The following is a 22,741-nucleotide window of genomic DNA, read 5'->3' as shown; positions in this document are numbered from 1 at the left end:
AGCCATGTTGTGAGTGCAAAGCAGAAGTTCTTGAACCAAATTGTAAGTGCTCTTCCAGTGAACAGACGAATGATAAAGCAAAACAACTTCATTGCTGATAAGGAGTAAGTTTTAGTGGTCTGGAAAGAAGATCAAACCAACCACAACATTCCCTTAAGCCGAAGCCTAATCCAGAGCAAGGCCCCAAGTCTCTGCAATTCTCTCAAGGCTGAGAGAGGTGAGGAAGCTGCAGAAGAAAAGTTTGAGGGTAGGAGAGGTTGGTTCATGAGGCTTAGGGAAAGAAGCCAACTTCTTTACATCAAAGTGCAAGGTGAAGCAGCAAGTGCTGATGTGCAGCTGGTGACTTTAAGTTGAAGCCAATGCTCATGTACCATTCTGAAAATCCTAGGGTCATTAAGATTTATGCTACATCTACTCTGCCTATGCTCTATAAATGGAACAACAAAGCCTGGATGACAGCACATCTGTTTACACCATGGTTTATAAATATTCCAAACCCACTGTTGAGACCACTGCTCAGAAAAAAAGATTCTTTTCAAAATACTACTGCTTGTTGACAATGCATCTGGTCACCCAAAAGTCAGATGGAGACGGACAACAAAATTAATGTTGTTTTCATGTCTGCTAACACAGCATCCATATGGCAACCCATGGATCAAGGAGTCATTTCAACTTTCAAGTCTTATCATTTATGAAATGCATTTCATAAGACCATAGCTGTCAGTGATAGTGATTCCTCTGATGAGTCTGGGAAAAGTAATTGCAAAACTTCTGGAAAGGATTCACCATTCTAGATGCCGTTAACAACATTTGTGATTCATGGGAAGAGGTCAAATATCAACACTAACAGGGGTCTGGAAGAAGTTGATTCCAACCCCCATGGATGATTTTGAGGGGTTCATGACTTCCAGTGGAGAAAGTAACTGCAGATGTGGTGGAAACAGCAAGAGAACCAGAATGAGAAGTGGGGCCTGGAGATGGGGCTGCATTTTTGCAATTCACAATAAAACTTTAATGAATGAGGTGTTGCTTCTTATGGATGAGCAAAAAAAGTGGTTTGTTGAAATGGAATCTACTCCTGGTGAAGATGCTGTGAAGATAGTTGAAATGACAACAAAGGGTTTAGGATAGTACATAAACTTAGTTGATAAAGCAGTGGCAGGGTTTGAGAGGACTGACTCCAATTTTGAAAGAAGCTCTACTATGGGTAAAATACTATCAAACAGCATCACAGGTTACAGAGAAATCGTTCATAAAAGGAAGAGTCGATTGATGAGGCACACTTCACTATTCTCTTATTTTGAGAAATTGTCACAACCGCCCCAACCTTCAGCAACCACCACCCTGCTCAGTCAGCAGCCATCACCATCGAAGCAAGACCCTCCACCAGCAAAAAGGTCATGACTGGCTGAAGGCTCAGATGATGGTATAGCATTTTTTAGCCATAAAGTATTTTTTAATTGACGTATGTACATTGTTTTTTTAGACGATGCTATTATTGCATACTTAATAGACTACAGTATAGTGTAAACAAAACTTTTATATGCACTGGGAAACCAAAAACTTCATTTGACTCACTTTATTGTGATATTGTGAATTATCGCAGTGGTCTGAAACCAAACCCACAATATCTCCGAGGTATGTCTGTATTAATACCTCTCTATATTAGGTGCCAGGATTGACTTTAACAAAGGTGGCAAAAGGTGCATCTATCTCCCTCTTCTACTGACTTGCCACCATGCCTGAAATCATACTATTAGATGTTTTTTCTCTTAGTCCTAAAGGCTTTCTGCTCTTTAGGGGTCCCTTTGCCTCATTTTAAAAAATAACACATTTTATTTTGAGATAATTATAAATTTAAATGCAGTTGTAAAAAATAATGCAGAGATTCCATGTATCCTTTACTCACTTCCCCCCAATGGTAACATCTTACAAAACTAGAGTACAATATCACAACCAAGATACTGACACTGATACAGTCAAGGTGTAAAACAGTTCCATTGTCGCAAGCATCTCTCATGTTGCCCTTTTATGGCCTTCACCCATTTCCTTCCCATCCCACTCCTCCTTAATCCCTGGCAACCACTAATCTGTTTTCCATTTTTATGATTTTGTCAAGAAAGTAATATAAATGTAATCATGCAGTATGTAGCCTTTTGAGATTAGCTTTATTCACTCACACCATCCTCTGGCGATCCATCCAAGCTGTTGTGTGTATCGACAGCATATTCCTTTTTATTGCTGAGTAATATTTCATGGTATGGATATACTACAGTTTAACCATTCACCTTCTGAAGGACATCTGGATTGTTACAGTTTGGGGCTGTTATGAATAAAGCTGCTATAAAAATTAACATACAGGTTTTTGTATGAACATAAGTTTTCATTTCTTTCATATAAATGCCCAGAAGTACAAGTGTTAGGTCATATGGTAGGTGTATATTTAGTTTTTTAGGAAACTGCCAAATTGTTTTCTACGGTGGCTATATCATTTTACACACCCTCCCCCAAGCAAGATATGAGTGATCTAGTTTCTCTGCATCTTTGCCAGCATTTGATGTCACTATTTTTAAATTTCAGCTATTCTGATGAGTTTGCACTTGCCTAAAGGTTAACATCTTTTTGTGTGCTTATTTGCCATCTGTATATCCTCATCAGTAAAATGTCTCTTCATGTTTGTGATCCATTTCCTAAGTGGATTATTGCTTTGTTTTGTTTCTTAAGTATTAAGGTCTGAGAGTTCTTTACATATCCCTGAGGTTCTGTTTGTTTGTTTATTCAGTCTACTTTCTGTTGTTCAGATTGGGTTAATTTCTATTGCTCTACCTTCCAGTTCACGGATTCTTTCTTCTGTCTCTTCTAGTCTGCAGGTGAGCCCATCCATTGAGGTTTTAAATTTTCGTTATTTTATTTTTCAGTCTGAAATTTCCATTTGGTTTTTCTTTATGTCTTCTATTTCTTTATGGAGAACTTTTAATTTTTTCATTTGTGTAAAGTATATTTGTAATTGCTCATTATTTTTATGATGGCTACTTTAAAATCTTTGTCAGATAATTTTAACATGTGTTTCACCTCAGCGTTGGCATCTTTTCTCATTTAACTTGAGATCTTCCTCATTCCTAGTATCACAAGTGATTTTTTAAAAATTTTTTTGATTTTTAATTTTTAAAAGATTTTATTTATTTATTTGAGAGAGAGAGAGACAGCGAGAGAGGGAACACAAGCAGGGGGAGTGGGAGAGGGAGAAGCAGGCCTCACGCCAAGCAGGGAGCCCGATGCGGGGCTCGATCCCAGGACCCTGGGATCATGACCTGAGCCGAAGGCAGATGCTTAATGACTGAGCCACCCAGGTGCCCCCACAAGTGATTTTTTATTGAAACCTGGGCATTTTGGGTATTATGTTATGACTCTGTATCTTATTTAAACCTTCTGTTTTAGCTGTTTTTTTAAATACAACTCCAACAGAAGAAGAGGGGATTTCTCCCCTTCCCTAATCATTACCAGGTCAGCAAAGAAGTCCACTCAGTCTCTGTTGGACTGGGAAGGGAGGGGGAGAAAAGGGGACTCCTAATTACTGCTGGGTGGGGTGGGAGTTTAGGTTCCCCACTAAGTCTCCACTGGCACCCCAGGGAGATGGTGGCCTCAATATCATTGAGCAATGGTGAAAGTCCTGACTCTCCACTAGGCTTCTTCTGATACTACTTCAGCAGAACAGTCACAGGGTAGAAGTAGAGGTTCTTCATATGGCTTCCTCATTACCACCCAGCAAGGAAGAAAGAACTGGCTCCACATGTAGCTTTCTCTGATGCCATCCTAATGGGTAGCTTGAGGTACTTCATTATAGCCTGGCAAGGGTGGAATTCTGGGTTCCCCACTTAGCCTTTGCTAGTATGAGTGGGAGTGGGACCACAGCTTTTTCTGTGGGTTTAGCTGAAGTAGAGCAGTTACTGTTGAAAGGTTTTCTCTTCCTATGCTGCTCTTTCCTGATCTTTTGGCTTAGAAAGAGCAGGTTTTGTTGGCTTTTTTTTTTTTTTTTCTGCACTAGTTTGCATTTCTGGGTGTCAGCTTCTATAGCTACAAATCTAGGATATATGAGTTGAAAAGAAAATCCAGAGAATTCACTACCATGTTGTTCCTTGAGTACTGAGGTCCTTAGGTCTTCCTTCTCTCCACTTTGAGTCTTATGTTTGATTCATACATAATGTCCAGTGTTTTTAGTTGTACTTATGGGGGAATTAAAGAAAAGTATGTCTATTCCATCTTCTTGGAAATAGAAGTCCTCAAGTTTTTATAACTTGTTATTAAAGTATAACATATATACAGAAAAGAGTACATATCTTAAGCATACGTGCCAATGAATTTTCACTAACAATACTCCCCTGTAAACAGAACTCAGGTCAAGAAACAGAACACAACCAACACCCCTTAGAAGCCCCTTCAATGTCCCCTGTGATCACTAGCCTCACTGGCAAAGTTAACCACTATCCTAACTTCTGACAGTATAGATTGCTACAGCTTGTTTTTGTACTTTATATAATGGGTTCCTTTAAAAAAAAATGGAAACACCCCTGAGAGATTTAATGCCTTCTGATTGACCAACATCTTATAATGGATTAGTTTGTCATATAATTTTCCTTATGTTTAATAATAATAAATTTATTGAAAATAATATTACAATATACTTTAAAGTTTATAATAGCCTTTCTCATACTTTATATCATTTGTTCCTTACATGTTCTTATAAGGGAGATTATATTATCATCCTCATTTAATGTGAGAAAATTGAAGCTCAGAGAAGTGAAATCATTTGTCAAATGTCACCCACACAATGGGCAGGAAGATTTAATAGCTTCAGGAGAAAGAGACCTTTGCTGCCCAATCCATGTATCAATATTAGAGAAGGTTCTGATTGGCTCTGCTTTGGCCATGTGACCACCAAATGCCTGTCAAGGAGGAAGCAGGGCACTATGATTGATCTGCCCACCAGGGTCATGTGGAATCAAGGATAAGATCTTCAAAGTGACGCAAAGGAAGAAATGGGAAACCATGCTGGACAGACAGAATTTCAGTTACCATAGTTCCAATGGGGACAAGACCAATTCTACCTATTTCTTGATTTTTATGGAAATGATAAAATAATCAAAATCTCTCTCTGTATCCATATTTTTATGACTCATTTTAACAGTTCAGAATCACATTCTGTAAAATTGGGAATGGACTATAGAAAACAGTTTATCTCATTACATAGATGAGGAAAAGGAGACTAAAAAGAAAATACCTTGTCCAATTTCATATAAATACTCGCTTTGTGTTTTTTCCTCCATTTTATTTTAAGAATAATTTTATAAGCTTAACAATTTTGTGATGAACAAATTATGCAAAATGCAAGATGAATAAGTTCTACAAATTTACTGTACAACATAGTACCTACAATTAAATTTGTTAAGAGGACAGACCTCATGTTAAGTGTTCTTAACAACAACAACAAAAAAACCCCAAGAACCCAAAAACACCAAAAAAACACAAGGAACTTTTTTTTTTTTGAGAGAGAGAGAGCGCATGAGCAGCGGTGGGGGTGCAGATGGAGAGAGAGAGAGAGAATTTCAAGCAGGCTCCACGCTGGGCCAATGTGGGACCTGATCTCACAACCCTGAGATCATGACCTGAGCCAAAATCAAGAGTCAGAGGCAACCTCTTTGGGTGCCCTCCCTCCTTGGGAGGTTTGTACTATCACTTAGCTATCACTCAATAAACCTTGCTTTGCTGCCCACCAAACCAAACCAAACCAAACAAAAAAAATTCAAGAGTCAGATGCTTAATCAACTGAGCCACCCAGGCACCCCAGAACGTAGGGAAATTTTTGAAGGTGATGGATATGTTTAGTATTTTGATTGTGGTGATGGTATCATAGGTGTATGCATATGTCCAAACCCATCAAGATGTATACATTAAATGTATGAAATTTTTGCATATCAATTATAACTCAATAAAGCTAAAAAAGGGAAAATTATTCTATAACCCTAATACAATAAATATTTTCATGTATATTCCGGTCTTTATCAAGACAGACATATAGGGGCACCTGGGTGGCTCAGTTGGTTAAGCAACTGCCTTCGGCTCAGGTCATGATCCTGGAGTCCCAGGATCGAGTCCCACATCGGGCTCCCTGCTCAGCGTGGGGTCTGCTTCTCCCTCTGACCCTCTTCCCTCTCGTGCTCTCTGTCTCTCATTCTCTCTCTCAAATAAATAAATAAAATCTTCAAAAAAAAAAAAAACAGACAGACATATAGAGAGGGACAGCTGGGTGGCTCATTCAGTTAAGCGTCTGCCTTTGGTTCAGGTCATGATCCCAGGGTCCTGGGATGGAGTCCCCATTGGGCTCCTTGCTCGGGGGGGAGCCTGCTTCTTCCTCTGCCTGGAGCTCTCCCTGCTTGTGCTCCTTCTCTCTCTCTCTCTCTGACAAATAAATAAATAAAATCTTTTTAAAAATTAAAAAAAAAAGAGACAGAGAGAGAGAGAGTTGTGATCATGGTGTACATTGGCTTTCCAAAAAATGATAAAAGGCTGCATATACATAATCTTCTAACAACTGTTAGAATATTTCTGTGCTGCAAAGTGTGTAGGTACCTGGCCTAAACCTGCCGCCTGGTAAGAGATGGAAAGCCCCCTACATAGTGGTGGGAGCTCTTGTTTTTCCTCTGCTTCTCTTAAGCTGGATCAGCACCTCTTCCTGGCCCAGAATTTTGGCCTTGAGCAAAGTTGTGGAATGGGAGAGGAGGTCTCTGGAGCCCTCCGTTTCTCCCTGAGGGCATATTCTTCCTCCAGTGCTGTTCCAGATCCTCATCCACTCAGCCCCTTCCCGGTCTGAGTGTTGGCATCTAATTTCTGCTCAAGAATTCACTGATTGTTTTGATCTTAAATCAGAAAATCATTCAAAGTGCAACCTCTTAGGGACATCATCATTAGAGAAGGGGAGGCTTCTAAGACAGAAAAGTATCCCTGAACTGAAGAAAGAGCAGAAACCTGTTTTGAGAGATCCCCCTACTAAAAGACAGGCCCTGCCCAAAATACTGGGGCTGAAAAGACAAGAAGACACAGTCATTGTCTCTGAAGTGTTCAACTTCCTGGCTTCATTCCAGGTGTCTGTTAAGTAACCTCTAGCGATCTGCAGCCTGCCCCACCTATGCTTGGAACAATAAGGAGTCCTTGGACTCTCCCTCAATAGGCCCTGTCAGACAAGCCATCTGTATCATTCCAGGTCCTGGCAGGAAACAGATGGCACCCTCAGATTGGGTAAATTGAGACGAGTTTAATAGACTATTTACAAAGGCATATCAGGGTGTAGGGAAACCACAGGACAGAAGGAGCAGAAGGAGGGAGCAGTTACTGGAACCTCATGGGAGAATTCTGTGAAGAGGGCCTCTTGACAGGAGTGATGGCTTTTGGCTCAGGGATGAAACCAGCCAGCCCTCAGGGACCCAGAAAGAAGGCATTTGAGGTAAACAAATACCCCGATCTCTCTCCTCCCAGCCTCCCATCTCTTAGTGGTGGCCAAAGGCAACTGGAAGACAGAGGACATAGGAGCCCATTGATGGGGTCCATTGAGGTCTGCTTGCAGGGGCACAGTGGGTGGAAAAGGGTTGAGTGGATCTGGAAGGGCAAAAGGAAGCCATCTGACACACCGAATTTGGAAATACTCTGCTGCAGTTTTGCCCAGGGTGGTTTCCACCAGCACTCCTGACGGTAGGGGTGAAAGTTAGGGGATTGTGGTGGTCTCCTTCCCTGAGTAGTTCTAGCAGGAGCGGGGGTCAGCCTAAATGGTCCTCTTCTTTTTTTTTTTTTAAAGATTTTATTTATTTATTTGAGAGAGAGCGAGTACATGAGAGGGGGGAGGGTCAGAGGGAGAAGCAGACTCCCTGCCGAGCAGGGAGCCCGATGCGGGACTCGATCCCGGGACTCCAGGATCATGACCTGAGCCGAAGGCAGTCGCTTAACCAACTGAGCCACCCAGGCGCCCTAAATGGTCCTCTTCTGCCTGGGGCTCTTGAGTTTTCTGTTTATCCTCCAGCGTCCACACAAGGCCCAGTAAGGTGGTAACCTCCAGGCCCCAGCCTCTAGGCAGGGGACTGGCTTCCTGCACCCATCCTACCAGCCCTGTTCCTTGTCCCCTGCCATGCCCAGAACAACTAGCTGCCTTTACAAGTGGGCTGCCAGACACCGCCCCCCCAATGGCCAGTTTGCGGGGTCACATCCCCACCTGATTCCTTCAGGTTCCCCTTGGCTGCCAGAAGTCAGAATGCACTTCCCTCGTGTCTGTGAGGATTTCATTTAGCCTGTCAGGCTCCCTGATGTCCCCACTTGAGCTCCCTCCACACCCCATACCCGTCTGGCCTCAGCTCTCTTTCCTCTAGCCAGCTCAATTCTTCTTTATTTGTAGCCTGCAATGTGGGATCTGTGGAGGCAGAATGCTTTTCCTCTCTATGAAATTTAACGAATTTGCAATTTAATAAGCCAGGGCATTAATTTATAATGAGAAATCTAAGAAGACTGGATTCTTGGTTCATTTACAGGAAGTTTCCACACAAGTAACAAATGAGAAGAGTTAAGGGGAGATTGGGGGGCTGGGGTGTGTGAGAATGAGAGACTTTCTATATCCATTTTCTTTCTATATATCCATTTTTATGCTCTGTGTTCATTTTTACTGTTTGAAGGGGGTTTTAAGATTTTTATTTTATTGATTTATTTGAGAGAGAGAGGGGTGGAGAGGTGCAGAGGGAGGGTGACAAGCAGACTCCATGCTGACCGTGGAACCGGCTTGGGGCTTGATCCCAGGACCCTGAGATCATGACCTGAGCCGAAACCAAGAGTCAGATGCTCAACCGACTGAGCCACCCAGGGGCCCCTTGAAGGGGTTTTTAAAAAACCAAGTTCATGGATTACTTTTACAATTTTATAACGCTATTTCAAAAAGAATTGAGGCTAATTATCACCAGTGACTTTGAGTGATAGGGATAATAGAAGCACAGTACCCATTGCAGACACAGAACACAGAAATGACAACCAGAGCTAGGGCAAGGCCATCCAAGAGGGACTTTTAGATTTCCACTCAAGGTAGGCCTCACTCCAGGGGGAGTGGGACCATGTACATTTCCTTAGTTACGTCAGGAATTTGTGCAGAGACCTGAGTTAGCCAGCATGGTGTGTTTGATTTATCTCCATGATGGCCCTGCATCCTGCAGACGTAGGTGCTCGGGGACGTTGTCGAGTGGGTGTGCACCTAACTGGCTTGCAGGGTGCCTTTACCACTTGCTGAGATCCCACTGACACACTGGAGCTTCCACAGGTTTTATTTAATAAGCGATGTTGTGGACTGACAGGAAGAGGACATGTTATTTAAATTTTGGGGTCATTTAAATATTTGTTAAGAACCAGCCCATTCCTAACTAGGACTCTGAAGCAGGGAGTTTGTTTCTGCTGCTCTTCACTGTCCTTTATTACCCCTCTACCTGGGAGATCCATCCTGAGGACAGCGGGGGACAATTATGAGCAACCGGTAGGTCTATACTGAGGGCCTCTGGGGAGACTTGCTTCTTCCTCCCCTCCTCCGCTCCATCCTCCTAGCTAATCATTTGCTGAAGCATTGGGTACTGGCCTCCCAAGGGGAACCTGAACACAACTAGCTTCATGAGCTGAGGGAGATGTTAAGATGTGTAAGTGATTTAACTGTTAATGAGGGGTATCCGTAGATTTGTGTGAAGAACAATAGCTCAACAACTCTGTGATCACTGCTAATAATAATAAAACTTCGAAAAACGAGACCAGTAATACCCCACTGGTGTCTTGCCCTAATGGATATTAAAACTCAGTATAAAGAAAATCTTTAAAAAATATATATAACTCAGTATAAAGCTAGTTTAATCAAAAGAGTAGGGAATTGGTACAAGAATAGACAAATAGATCAGTGGAATGGAATAGAGAAGAAAGAAATAGATTTTAGGGGAACTCAATGCAGGGTACAATAAAGGTGGCATTTCAATTCAGTAATGACATTTAATAAGTGGTAGTACAATTAATTTTTTATTACATGGAAAATATGAAGTTAGACCCCTATTTCTTTAGTTACAGATGGATTAAAGATGCAAAGGTAAAATAAATAAACATTCTAGAAGTAAATTTAGGAGAATATTTATATGATATTCAGATAGAGAGACCTTCTTAAATAATACAAGAAACTCAGAAGGCATAAAGGAAATGAAACAAATTCGATAATAGAGACAATTAAAATTTTCCAGGGATAGAAGACACCATAAAAAGTCAGAGGATAAAGGCTGTGAGAAAATCACTGCAACAAAATTGCAGATAAAGGATTAATATCCATAATATTCAGTTAAACTAGATGAAATTGCTGATAATCAACTGTTTATGGCCAAAAAAAATGACAATTTCAGATTTCAACCCAACACATAGGGCTTCTAGAATACATACATTTTAGGGCTTCTATATGCTGATGAGAAAAAGACACGTAACCCAACAGAAAAAAAGGTGAAGATTATAAATTATAAAGAGGAAATTCATAGAAAAGAAAATGTAAATAGCAAATATATAAATAAGTAAATATATATGTTTATATATGAAAGTGAAAATTAAAATAGGCAAGGAAAGTGGCTACTACCAAAGAAATAGAAAAGAACAGGTGTTGGGGCACCTGGAAGGCTCAGTTGGTTAAGCATCCAACTCTTGATTTTGGCTCAGGGTTGTGGGATCCAGTCCTACATCGGGCTCTGCACTCAGTGCAGATTCTGCTTGTCCCTCCCTCTCCCCCTGTGCATGCACGCTCTCTCTCATAAATAAATAAAATATTAAAAAAGAGAGAGAGAAAAGAACAGGTGTTGGCAAGGATATGGAGAAACTGGAACCCTCATGCACTGTTGGTGGGAATGTAAATTGGCGCAGCCCCTCTAGAGGACAGTATGGTGGTTCCTCAAAAAATTAAAAATAGAATTACATATGATCCAGCAATTCCACTTGTGGGGATTTACCCAAAATAATTGAAAGCAGGGTCTCAAAGAGATATTTGCACACCTATGTTCATAGCATCATTATTCAAAATAGCTGAAAGATGGAAACAACCTAAATGCCCGTTGACAGATGAACAGATAAAATGTGGTAGATACATGCAATGTAATATTATTTAGCCTTAAAAAGGAGGGAAATTCTGACTCATTCTATAATATGGGTGAATCTTGAAGACATTATGCCAAGTGAAATAAGCCGGTCACCCCCAAAAAAGTCAAATACTACATGATTCCACCTACCTAACGTATCTAGAGTAGTCAAATTCATAGAGCCAGAAAATAGAATGGTTGCCAGGGGCTGGTGAGAGGGAGTAATGGTGAGTAAATGTTTAATGGGTACAGAGTTTCAGTTTTGCAGGTGAAAATAGTTCTGGAGTTCGACTGCACAACAATGTACTGAACACTGCTGAACTATATAATTAAAAATGCTTCAGATGGGGGTTCCTGGGTGGTTCAGATGGTTAAGCATCTGCCTTCAGGTCAGGTCATGATCTCTGGGTCCCGGGATCGAGCCCCACGTCGGGCTCCCTGCTCAGTGGGGAGTCTGCTTCTGCCTCTCCCCCAACTCATGCTTGCTTGCTTTCTTTCTCTCTCTCAAGTGAGTAAATAAAATCTTCAAAAATATGCTTCAGATGGTAAATTTTATGTTATATATATTATTGTCATATGTTATATATATGTTGTTACAATATGTGTATTTTATCACAGTTAGAAATTTTAAACACACACAATAACAGGATGCCATTTTTCACCAATCAGGTGGAATGTAGAACTAATTTTGACAATGACGTATGGAAATGTGTACTTGGTTTAATTCCTGGCTAGAGGGAGAATTGCTATAGCATATTTAAAAAGTAATTTAGTAGGATCTATTAAAATCAAAGATGCACATACTCTTTGACACAGCTACCCGACTTGTGGGACTATAGCCTCCAGAAATAAATGTACCAATATGTAAGTATAGATGAATAAGGATGTTTTTTGCATTGGTCATAACTGGAAACAATCCCCTCAGAGGACAAATGGTTGGGTATTATGCAACTTTTTAAAACAATAAGATTGGGGTTCCTGGGTGGCTCAGTCGGTTAATTGTAAGACTCTTGATTTTGGCTCAGGTCATGATCTCAGGGTCGTGAGCACAGAGCCACATCAGGCTCTGTGCTCAGCATGGAGTCTGCTTGTCCTTCTCCCTCTGCTCCTCCCCCCACTCACTCTCTATCTCTAAAATAAATAAATAAGGGCGCCTGGGTGGCTCAGTTGGTTAAGCGACTGCCTTCGGCTCAGGTCATGATCCTGGAGTCCCGGGATCGAGTCCCACATCAGGCTCCCTGCTCAGCAGGGAGTCTGCTTCTCCCTCTGACCCTCCCCCCTCTCGTGTGCTCTCTCTCTCTCTCTCTCATTCTCGCTCTCTCAAATAAATAAATAAATAAAATCTTTAAAAAATAAATAAAATCTTAAAAATAAAATAATAAGATCTACAAGGATTGACTTGAGATAAATATGAGATTTTTAAAATTAATAATATTGTGTATATTGTTGTAAGATAATAAGCAAGTTGCACAGAAGAGCATATTGTATGATTCCACTTGGCTGAAAAGCAAATTAAAAAATCCCTATAATCTGTTTATATGCTATGATGGTTAATTTTATGGGTCAATTTGGCTGGGCTGTGGTACCCTGCTGTTCAGTCAAACTCGTCTAGATCTTACTGTGAAGATATTTTTTAGATGTGATTAATATTTAAATCAGTAGACACTGAGTAAAGTAGATTATCCTCCATAATGTGGGTGGGTCTCATTCAATCAGTTGAAGGCCTTAAGAGAAAAGACTGACATCCTCTGAAGAAGGAGGAATTCTCCTCAAAACTGCAACATAGAAACCCTGCCTGAGTTTCCCCATTGCCTGGCCTCCCTGTGGAATTGGGACTCAAGACTGCAACATCAACTCTTACCTGAATTTCTTTTTTTTTTTTTTTTTTTAAGATTTTATTTATTTGACAGAGAGAGACACAGAGAGAGAGGGAACACAAGCAGGGGGAGTGAGAGAGGGAGAAGCAGGCTTCCCGAGGAACAGGGAGCCCGATGCGGGGCTCGATCCCAGGACCCTGGAACCATGACCTGGGCTGAAGGCAGACCCTTAACGACTGAGCCACCCAGGCGCCCAACTCTTACCTGAATTTCTATCCCGGGAGCAGATTTCAAACTTGCCAGCCCCCACAATTGGGTGAGCCAATTTCTTAAAATAAACCACCTCTGTGTGTGTGTATAAATATCTGATATATATGCATTCATGCAGATACAGATATATCCTATTGGTTCTATTTCTCTCAAGAACCCTAATACCTATGCATTTGTGTACTTTTGTACGAGCATAAAGAATGGTGTGGAAGAATATAAACCAAACTTAACACTGGTGACCTCAGGGTGTGGGATTAGAGTGGGGAAGGAAGGATTTTTCGTAAATGTCCTTTGCTTTGTTTAACTGGTTACAAGGTGCTTGGAGCACCTTTGCAAATAAACCAAAGCAAAAGAGAGAGGAAAAATCCTCACAAGCCATGCTGATTATGTTGCTACACCATGGAAGGCAATATTATATTGGGTTAGGGGTCCTAAATTCTCATTTACTGGTAAAAAAAAATGTATTAAGCACCTACTGTGTGTCAAGGACTGAACAAGACTGGAAATACAAATGTCAACAAACCATGACCTCCTTGGAGAGCTCTGGAATTTGCAAGAACTGGTACAATCAAAATGTCTGCATTTGTGGACTCTTTTACTGTGATTAAGTGAATTAAATCTTCTTCTAACTGGTCTCTGAAACTGTAATCTGGCATCATGGGTGGTCCTGAGAGGCCAGCTGGGAACTGTACCAATGTACATACAGAAATGACTAGAACCATAGTGGTAGAAACTATGTTTTGAAGGAAGTTAGTTGAGTTTCTCCTAGTTAAGTGAGCACAGTTTTATCACTCAGATAGAAGGACTGAGGTTGGGGCGTCAGATGAGTTTTCTATTTGAGGATCTCTTTTGAATTCATTTCCTAATGTGGACACTGCAGAGGGAGATTAGAAAAGTGTCCAAAGCCAGCCATCAAGTGAATCCCAAGTGTGGGACTAGACTAGAATGCAGCCCCGTGATGCCCGGCTGTAAAGGTTTGTTGGTGCATGTTAGGTCTGGGTTAGTAAGATCAGCCCTCGGGAGGCTGTGATTATTTCCTGCTGCATGGTTATACTTTAGAATCATTGGAGGCCTTTTAAAAAGAAAATTCCCAGTCCCCTTCCCTGGAGATTCTGACTGAGTATGTCCTCTATCCCTACCTCCCTCTTCAGAATTCACCTCTCAGCTCTCTGACTGCGGAAGTATAAATGACCATGGGCCCCGGGTGCAGCCTCTGAAATCCGTCAGCAGATTGGTGCTGAGGCCACGCTTCTCGCAGGCTGCCCCCCACCAGTGACTGAAAGTAGCAGGGGACACTAAGGCAGGCCTGTTCCTGGGTGACATGGGAACTCCTTTGACAGGAACTTTGGCTCAGGGACTCCCCTTTGGCCTTGTTAAACCTTCCTTAGACTGAAGTGCAGTCTTCTACCTGAACTTCCTTCCCTCTTCTCCTTCCTCCCTCCCAGGTCAGGCCTGCTAGGCTTCCCAGTCTTTTCTCTCTCCTGCTTGAATTTTCTTTTTTTTTTTCCTTCCAAATTTTTATTTAAATTCTAGTTAGCAAACATACAGTACAATATTGGCTTCAGGAGTAGAATTCAGTGGTTCTGCCTGCATTTTCTCTTGCAGGTGTTTTCTTTAATAAATTTCTTGTATGTTTTAGCCCATCTTTGTGCCTGTTTCTCTGTAGGTCGAAACTATGACAGGCCTTCTCTTTTTTCCTCCCTCCCTCTCTTGCTTCCTTCTTTCTGTACTCTGGGCCAGCCACACTGGAGGTGCATAGGTTAATACTCTATGGTCCCAAGTCTCAAGGTTCACACAGTCTATTAAAAGAGACAGACCCAAATAAATAATTATGACATGGTTGAGATAAAGGCAATGATAGGGGACATGCATAAGGCATTAGCAGGGTCCAAAGAAGTGGTATCTAACCCAACATGGAGCTAAAATGGAGAAAACCATTGCGTAAGAGTTGGCAGGAGAAAGGAGCAGAACAGAGGGATGGGTTGTTGTGCTGCAGGGGTGGATGTTTTTAGGCAAAGAGTGTCAGGAGAAGAGGCCAAAGAAGTGAGCAGGGGCTGGATGCTGGAGGACTTTGGATGCTACCCTGAGGGTCTGACCCTTATCCTGGGGCCAGTGTTTCCTGAATGTTAGTCTGGTTGAGGCTACATGAGAATCACCTGGCACTTGATAAAGATACCACCCAGGTAGAGTGCCCAGCCAGAGAAGAATATGTCTTTTTTCCTTTCCTTTTGCATCAAAAGTTGTCCCTTCAAGCTCTAGAGAGGGCTAGAAAATCCCCTAGAGGAGGGTTTTTTTTTCCTATTTTCGGAAGAATTCTTCAACTAGTCTCCCTTCAATACTGTATAGTGCTACTAGGCCCCGCTGCTCTGGGAAAAGTTTTTGTTGTCATTTGTTTTGTTTTGTTTTTTGATGGTTACAGAGGTTATTTTTCAGGCCAGGCAAAACAAGAAAGGCCCCGTTCACAGACTTTCCTGGGACAACTGAGCTGTGGGCCTTCCATTGTGCCTCTAAGGCGACTGGAACACTTGGGACCATCTTCTTTTTAAATGATTACAACAAAAGGGCTCATTTGAGCATCCAGGGTGGCAGGAGAGTTAGAGGGCTCAGTACCCCCCCCACTTCCCTACCTCACATGTTGAAATTTTAAGGAAAGAGCTTCTCTCTAATGTGCCTGGCCTTCCAGATCCTCCTCACTCCAGAACCCAGATCTCTGCCATCCTGATCTTATGACACCTGACCCTAGAACAGGTCCCATCCTACCACACTGGGGGTGGGAATGGGACTAAGCACCTGGTGGGATGGGCTGGACAAGGACCATGACAGAGCTTTGACTCAAGGGCCTGGCCTAAGATGAAGAATGGGGAGTCTCCGGTGGTAAAGCCACACACAGAAGTGGTGGGGAGCTGTATCAGCAGGGGATGGAGTTCGGATGAGCCAGAGGGAGCCTGAGGATCTGTGTGATTGTGGAAGAGCTCTCAAGTAGGCAGTTGGGTGGAGGAGTCTAGGACCCAGAGGAGTGGCCTGGTCTGGATATGTGCATTAGGGAGAAAAGTGACCACTCAGTGACATAGTAAAAGATGGCCCAGGAAAAGGATGTGGAGTAAGAAGAGAGGGGGAACACCAGCATTTAAAGTGCAGGCAGAGAGGGGCGCCTGGGTGGCTCAGTCATTAAGTGTCTGCCTGCATAAGAAATGGGGTTCTAGTCCTGCGTTGGGCTCCTTGCTCAGTGGGGAGCCTGCTTCTCCTTCTGCCTGCTGATCCCCCTGCTTGTGTGCTCTCTCTCTCTAACAAATAAATAAAATCTTTAAAAAAAATTTTAAAAAAAGTGCAGGCAGAGATACAGAGACTTGTTTCACACCTAAAAACACATACAGACTGAAAGTGAAGGGACAGAAAAAGATAAAATGGAAGCAAGAAAAAGCTCAGGTAGCAATACTTCATCAGACAAAATAGATTTTAAACCAAAGACGGCAATAAGAGACAAATAAGGGTATTACATAATGAAAAAGGGATCATCCAACAGGAGGATATAACAATTGTAAGTATCTATGCACCCAACATAGAAGCACCTAAGTATATAAAGCAAATATTAACAGACACAAAGGGAAAAATTGACAGTAATACGGCAGTAGTAGAGGACTTTAAACCCCATCTACACCAGTGGATAGGTCATCCAGACAGAAAATCAATAAGGGAACAGTGGCTTTCAATGACACTTTAGACCAGATGGACATATAACAAGCCCTTGTTTTGTGGATCGACCATGCTGCCCTCCCAATACCTTGCACTACACAGAGAAGTGGAAACTAGTTGTCCCAGGGGCTAAGGAACGGCACCAGGAGCAAAGAGAGAAGAGTGTTGCCCTTCTGCTTCAGGTCTGGTTCCCAGAATCAGACCCTGAGACATTGATTTTCGTATAAGAATTTATTAAGGAAGTACTCCCAGGAGAAACTGGTAAAGGAGTGGGAGATGCCAAAGAGATAAAGGGGAGAAGCCAGCCTCAGCCTAAATATACAGGGGAGTCTGGAATGTACAGTGGGTTCTCATTCTCTCTATGAAGTCTGAGTTAGTAATACTGCTGAATCCTTGCTCCTAGGGGAAATACATGGTTTAGGGTTCCTGTGAGTCTCTGGTCACATTCTGGCAACTGATCAATGCACAACCTTGTTTTTATGTGTTTAAAGACCTTATTTAATGTATGCCATCGATTCACTAACACTGAACTCAGAGCACTGTAGTTCATGCCTGAACAAATCTTCTCTAACACACGTATTTTCTCCATGAGGCACATCACAGCCTACTTGTGCTTGGGAACAGTAGACAGCGCTTCAGCACTATGTTTAGGGGTCATTTTAAACAGTGAAATCACCAATAAAAGCACAAAAGTGAGAAAAATGTGGCACTAAATAGACTGCGAAAAGGACACTTGTTTACACCATGAGAGTTGAAACAAGAGGCAGGGTGTTGCCTCATTCTGTGTGTATCCACCAATGACTGTGAAACCACCACACACATGCATTTTGGGGTTACAAATAAATTTCAGTGCATAGGAAAATTTGTAAATAATGAAGATCGACTGTAAATACTGCTCCGAGTTTAAACCCCTGACCATTATTCATCTAGCACTGGCGAGGCCTATGGGGGAGTGGGTGGAGTAGGCAGGAGGAAAGCCCCAGGCCCTTCTGGTTCTCTGCACCCGCACCTGGGCAAAGTGGCTCCAGTAGCAAAGACTGCAGATGGGCTCACAGATAGGCTAAGAGGTCCAAAGGCATCTGGAGGAGCAGACAGTCTCCACAGCATGCTCTGTGGTTCAATTCACAGGAACATCACGGATGGGCAGAGGAAGAGGACATCTGTGCGGCTGAGGGCTCTACACCAGGTCTGGGATAGCAAGTGACCCTGCACCAGGCTGCAGTGCTGATGCCATGACTAGCACATTGCTTGTTTCCTTGGCTATAACCTCTGTTATGACAGAAGGGACCCTGTTTTGTTCCCATTGGCCTTGCCAGGGCATTGCCAGTACCTGATACTCAATAAAATATTTGAGGAAGGAAAAAAGAGAGCAAATGTCACCAATCACTGGACCATCCAAATGGCGATGTATTCATCCTTGTGGCTGACCTTTGGACGTGGGTAGGGCTAGAAGCCCTGCCTGCAAACTTCATCTGGCCTAAGGTAAAGGGATCATTTCAAGGGTTGTAAAGAGGCTAATGACTCTGTAAGGAACCCCATTTCTTATGCACTGGTCACCCCTCTTGTGATCAGGGGACTCTGAACAAAAAATTGTTCTTCTTCTTTTAAACATGGATTTACAACTTTGCCTTTTAAGAGTGATTGTTTGTATATGAATGACTTGATCCAGTAGTGTTATACATTGAATTGTGTCCCCCCTCAAATTCATATGTTGAAGTCCTAACCCTTAGTATCTCAAAATGAACCTTATTTGGACATAGAGTCTTTAAAGAAGTAATTACATTAAAATGAGTTCATTAAGATGGTTCAAATCCAGTATGACTGGTGTCTTTATAAAAAATAAAAGGAAATTTAGACATAGACATAGATATGTACAGAAGGAAGATGACGGGAAGAGACACAGGACAAGATGGCCATGTACAAGTCAAGGAGAGAGGCCAGAAAGACATCCTTCTGTCTTGGTCCTCAGAAGGAACCAATTCTGCCAACACCTTGATCTCAAACTTATAGCCTCTGAGAACTATGAGAAAATAAATTTCTGTTGTTTAAGCCAAAATAAAAATAAAGTGCAGGCAGAGAAAGAGAAGTCCTTGGGCAACAAGAAAGAATGGTTTGTGACATATTGAAAGAAAAAAAAAAAAGAAAGTAAATGTTACCAAAACACCTGAACTAACATTGAATCCTTACTCTGTGGCAGGCATTATTCTAAATTCTTTATATGCAACAATTCATTTACCACGGAAATCCTCTGTGGTAACCTGTACTGATGGTCTTGGTGCTCAACCCCTATGCACTCAGGCCCTACCATTTCAGTGTGCTCCAACTGCCTGTATCTGCCAAGGGTTTGGCCCCCAGTAGAGCAGCCTGGAAATGCCAAGGATTTTGATAGTCCCATGAGCAACCCTCAACCAAAGACTATGGCATGTTCGTGCGTAAACACCCCAGCTCCCCCACTCCCAATGTGGGAAGTCTCTGAGGGTCATGCTCTACACCTTTACCCAGAGTTCCACAGTGGGATTAGGTCCCAATGGTCCACAGTTGTCTCTTGCTGGAAAAAACAACCCCTCCAAATGCCTACCCAAAATTATTAGCTTGAAAAGAGCTCAACTTTGCTTTTTCTAAATCCTCTGTACTTAAAATTAGATACATCTGTTACCTGATTTTAGAGGGATCCTAACTCCTTCTATTCACAAATCTGAGCTCACTAGAAAATAAGATTTTATAAATCATGTTTTAAGAGACTATAATAAGTACAAAAATATATTAAAACGGCCTCTCCACACACAGTCTCTCAACTTACTAAGTTGCTTTTCTAAACACTGGAGAGTAGAAATCCTACCAATATGTTCTATGTTTTGTGTTGATTATGCTAATCAAAGTTTAATGAAATCTTTGTTATGTTGCAATTTTTTAAATGTGTCAGAAATACCACAAATCAACAAAAATAATGTTAAATAAAAGGTCTTATACTGAATTTTTAAAACTATGACACTATAGTAGGATAAGAATAGGGGAGGAAATAAATGAAATGACTAGTTGAACATTTGTTGGTAGTCCCTGATTATTTCCATCAGTGGCCATTAATTTGTTTAAAAGAGCTCTTGTGACTCACAGTTACGATAAAATTTCGTAAGTCTTCCATTTTGTACAAAGGAGCCTGGTTCAGTCAATGTTTTCAATTACCAGCCACATTGTGGGCTCTATTAAACAAATACTCTTGAGAATATATAAACAGAAACATAAGTTAGATATTTGCTTGGGGACTCCACTTGCTTAGGGTAAAATGCGCAGTCCTGGGGCACCTGGGTGGCTTAGTCAGTTAACTGTCTGAGTCTTGACCTAACCTCAGGTCTTGATCTCAGTGTTGTGAGTTCAAGCCCCGCACTGGGCTCCATGCTGGGTGTGGAGCCTACTTTAAAAAAATGTACAGTCCAAGATATTTGGGACAGCTTATTATTTAACTGATAAATGTTGCTAATAAAGCTGCTCCTACTATCCTGCACGAAAATGCATATGCTTAAAAATTTATGAAAGAAGCTATATTTAGCCCAGAAGATGGACTCTACATATTGAGGTCTATAAAAGCCTTTCTCATGGAGAAAAGTTCTTGCCATTGTGTTTGAATCATTCTTATGACATACAAACAACAACATCACTTAATTTATTTGAGGCCTGTTTGATACTATAACTTTGGGCTTTTATTTTCCTTTCATCCAGTTCAACACACTTTAATGTTTAAATTTCTACTTTTGGGGGCACCTGGGTGGCTCAGTCGTTAAGCATCTGCCTTCAGCTCAGGTCATGATCCCAGGGTCCTGGGATCAAGCCCCATGTCGGGTTCCCTGCCCAGCAGGAAGGAAGCCTGCTTCTCCCTGTCCCACTCCCCCTGCTTGTGTTCCCTCTCTCGCTGTGTCTCTCTCTGTCAAATAAATAAATAAAATCTTAAAACAAAAAAAATTCTACTTTTGTAGATAGTCCCTGGTAAACTCATTTCATATTTAAAGGCCCTTTTATTTATTTATTATTATTTTTTATAACTTAGAGATTTATCTATTTATTTTGTAGAGAGAGAGAGAGCATGAATGTGAGCACAATGGGGAGGGGCAGAGGAAGAGGGAGAGAGAATTTCAAGCAGACTCCCTGCTGGGTGAGGAGCCAGATGCAGGGGTTGATCTCATGACCCTGAGATCATGACCTGAGCCAAAAATCAAGAGTCAGATGCTCAACCTACTGAGCCACCCAGGCACCCCTTAAAGGCCCCTTTTATATGATTTAGCTTATAGATACCATATTTTCATAAAAATGATTAGGTAAAATAGCACAGAAACTATAATAACCACAATTACAAAAGCAACAACAAAGGCTAACATTGTTCGATGCGTACTGTGTGCCAGATATTCTTTATACATGCTATCTCATTTTAGCCTTGTAACAACTTCATGAGGTAAGTATTATTATTATCCCTATTTTAGAGACCAGAAAATAGGCAGAGAGAGCTGAAGAACTTGCCCAAGGTCAAACCACTGGGAGTGGCAGAGTGGGATTCCACCCCGGCATCCTAGACAAGCCCTTGCTGCTAGCTTGTCGTCAGTCACAGCTGAGCCAGCACAAATCAGCTGCCTGAAGTCATTACTGAACAAATATGTGAGATCAAACCTAGGTTTGTGTCTATACTTGTCAAGAGATGTTCTTAACAACCTTTGTTTTACTTTCCAAATGGTCTTACTTGTGCTGCCTTTGAAGCCAACTTCATGTCAAAGGGATTAATCACACTAAGAACTAAGTCTAGAGGCAGGGGTCATTTAGTGTTGCCAAATTCTGAGGATGCTAGAGGTTGGCTGAGGGGATTTGGGGAAGGATCTGACTACATAATAATTTTTCAGCTTCTTTTAAAAAAATTTTAACTGAAGTATAGTTGGCATACAATATTATATTAGTTTCAGGTGTACAACATGGCAGTTTGACAATTATATACATTACAATAAGTTTACTTATCATCTGTTACCATACAAAGTTGTTACAATATTATTGATTATATTCCCTATGCTGTACTTTTCATGTCCATGATTTATTTTATAACTAGAAGTTTGTACCTTTTAGTCCCCTGCACCTATTTTACCACCCCTCCCATCTCCTTCCCCCTGACAACCACCTGTTTGTTCTCTGTATTTGAGTCTGTTTCTGGGTTTTTTTTGTTTGTGTGCTTGTTTGTTTTGTTTTTTTAGATTCCTGTATAAGTGAAATCATATGGTATTTGTCTTTCTCTGTCTGACTTACTTCGTTAGCATATTATGGACCCTCTAGGTCCATCCATGTTGTTGCAAATGGCAAGATCTCATCCTTTTTCATGGCTGAGTAATATTTGTGTGTGTGTGCCACATCTTCTTAATCCATTCATCTATCGATGGACACTTAAGTTGCTTCCATATCTTGGCTATTGCAAATAGTGCTGCAATAAACATATAAGCATGTATCTTTTCAAATTATTGTTTTCATTTTCTTTGGATAAATACCCAGAAGTGGAATTGCTGGATCATAAGGCAGCTCTATTTTAAATTTTATTTTTTTAAAGATTTTATTTATTTATTTGACAGAGAGAGACACAGCAAGAGAGGGAACACAGCAGGGGGAGTGGGAGAGGGAGAAGCAGGCTTTCCGTGGAGCAGGGAGCCTGACGCGGGGCTCGATCCCAGGACCCTGGGATCATGACCTGAGCCGAAGGCAGAGGCTTAATGACTGAGCCACCCAGGCGCCCCTATTTTTAATTTTTTGAGGAACCTCTATATGGTTTTCCAC

Source organism: Phoca vitulina, unplaced genomic scaffold, assembly GCF_004348235.1.
Source record: "Phoca vitulina isolate PV1807 unplaced genomic scaffold, GSC_HSeal_1.0 scaffold35, whole genome shotgun sequence".
In the NCBI taxonomy this organism is placed as follows: domain Eukaryota; kingdom Metazoa; phylum Chordata; class Mammalia; order Carnivora; family Phocidae; genus Phoca; species Phoca vitulina.
The sequence above is the reverse complement of the archived record's forward strand: the minus strand, read 5'-3'. Positions refer to the sequence as shown.